Here is a 2,956-nt window from a genome sequence, read left to right on the forward strand (position 1 = left end):
CCATCTTTCTATGGCTTTTTTTTGTGCAATAAATCCTTTTTGGCCACATGAAAAAACATGTGAAAGTGTTGGAATTCAAAATGGTCATATAATCATTCTCAACTAAAGAAACCCTTAATTTTCAAAAGGCAAGTTTAACTACTTGATAAGATTACTAGTAGAGGTTGGAAGATAATTCCTTTCTCTGCCTGGCTTACCTGTTTGTATTAATTTATTTTCTCAACAGGCATTAACATGTTTTAAGGTACCCTTTACTCTTACAAGATAGCACAAACAAGCCCAGTTTATTTGTTCAGGTATAGACAGAACAACGTAACTCCCAAACAGCTGAACATGGATACATACCATTAGATACAAATCATATAAACCAACAGAAGAGTAAGAATCAATGAAATAACAAACAAAATGTTTTGTCAGTCATGATTTAATAAAGAACACAGTTATATCTACCAGCAACATGTAATAAAAAAATGTGTTTTTTCATAATACTTGTGCAAGAGAAACACCTTTATATTTTCAATTGTCTATTTCTGTTTTCTTTCATTGGCTCATTTTGGAGATTAAAATAATGGAAACCATAAGCTCAGGTGAATTAAATGAGCAGTAAAAAAGCCTTATATGCTACCACATTTGTTTTCCCTAGAATGTCTAGAGCTGAGGTACTGCCATCTGGCCTACTGTTTTCCAGGGGAAACTTCTCTTTGGCTCTGCCGCTTGGCTAGAGCCTACCTCTCCCCACCACTCCCAAAACTGTTACTCCTGACACCAATTCTTGAATGCATTTTGTAAGTATAACATTTTGTTCTGTCAAAGCTACTTCTTACTGTTAGCAAAATTGTATACTCAGAAAGGGAAACTGAATCACAGCTCACTGAGTCTGTGAATATTCCTATCATGTTTCTTTAGTTTACTCCTCATTAGCTCAATAAGAATGAAAATGCAGCTTTTTCTTTAGTAGAAGGTTCTCTTTGGCAGTTGTAAAAGAGGTAGAAAGAACAGAAAAATGTTCAGGGAAGTATTCTGTATCTAAATTTTCTAAAATTTCCACTTATTTCTGTTTTGTTTTGTTGTGTTGTTTTTTTTTTTAATCATCTACTAAGAGGACAACTTCAAAAGCAAAACATGGAGCTATTCAAAACCAGGAGGTACTTTGAAATAAATATGAGCATATGCAGTTTTCTCAGAGCAGATCTGAGAACTGGAAAATTGGCAAGGTTTCCAGCATTCAGCCAAAATCTGTATACAATGTCAGCTCAGAAAGAGAAAAGTTATCAGTTTCTGTTAAAGTGCTTGTTCAAAGATAATGTAAAATTTTACAGTGACAGTGGCTCTTTGATGATTAATTAGGGTTTTTTGTTGAATACGTAGTGTTCATCCAAAAATAATCTTTTCCAAGTACCTGAGGGACATCTTAACCTTCATTTGGTGCAGGATGAAATCCAGCTTGTCATCACTACATCTTCTGTTAACTAAGACAGTTCCTTTAATCCTACCCTAATGCTAACAGATTGCATCAGAAACATAATATACAAATATTGATTAAACAACCTTGAGGCCAAAGGCGCATGCTTGTTTCCTTGCAGAAGAACCAAAATAGTGCCTGTGCAGAACAAACACCACCCTGTATCTCACTTTTTTCTCTCCTTCCTCAGCCACTCATAAATACCAGCCTGTAAGTTTCTTTTACCTGTCTTCTATGGAATCTAAGCTTCCTTTCTTTCTTCTTTTCTTCCCTTCTTAATGACAGTTAGATCTTTAATCTTGCCTGTTGGTTGTGGTTTGCATACCTGTGAATGCCTGGCTTAAGTAACTTGGGTAGGCTCTGAGGTTCTGCAGAAGCTGAGCAAAGGCTCTGAGCAGTTAAACGAGGTCCTTAAAGTATCAGCTTAACTCGGGTCTCTAAATATACTCTGAGAATCAGTGTCCAAACTAGTTTATAAACAGATTGGATTGAGTTATTTAATTAACATATCACCCAACACTGTGGGCAGGAAGACAGGCAGATTCCTCTTAATAAGCATATGGTTCTCACAAATGATTACCTGAATTTCAGTGCATCTAGTTTTGTTGTCCTTGTTTGGCAAGTAATTTTCAATCCATGGTGTCCCAAGTAACTGCAAAATTATATTGCTACAGGAGCCACTGGACTGGCACTCCCTGCAACATGATAGTTCATATTATATTAGCTAAATACCAACAAGTGACACGTGAGCAGAAAGGGGTTTATGTTAGTGATATCCTGCACTAGGTGGTGCTCTTTCTTAGGCAATACCACATTTGTAAACTAGTACTAAAATTTCTCCTGATTAAATTAATTATGAAATGGTAGAAAGCAAATAAAAAAACTTTAAGTGAATTTAGTCCTTAACTCACTTTTGAAGTCATACATGAGTTCCTAGGGTTACCTACACCCTGTGGAAATTCACTGCACCTAATTATCTTGAGGCATGGCACATTTCAGCAGTTCAGTTGTGGTCTCTTTAATTTAAAAAGCCTTGCATTACAACAGTAATTACAACAGTAGTTTGTATCTTCTGCAGATTAGCAAACAGAAACAAAACTGCAAGTTCCAAACACTACTTGAACTAACATATCTGCACTACTGTAATTCCTGTGATGATTCCTTTACTGTTCTTCCCTGATATAATCTGTTTTTCATATCTCAACTACCCTGAAATTAAAGGGAACTTAACTGGAGTGAGGCCCAACTTTATATCATAACACAAATAATAAAGCATTTGAATGTTTCTTGTGATCAGGAAACTGGGATTTTGTGAACACGTGTGGCACAAGCAGGATGAATTAAGTGCTTGTGCCATAGTGAACTCATTGCAGGGAGTGCAGGAAATCCATCTCCTGCCAAGATGCCATACATCCATCTTGGAAACTGGTAGCTATTCTGGTGGAACTCAGCAAATGTAAAATTCATGCTGCATGTAACACTTGAAAGTCTTAC

This window comes from Apus apus, chromosome 4 (genome assembly GCF_020740795.1).
Source record: "Apus apus isolate bApuApu2 chromosome 4, bApuApu2.pri.cur, whole genome shotgun sequence".
NCBI lineage: Eukaryota > Metazoa > Chordata > Aves > Apodiformes > Apodidae > Apus > Apus apus.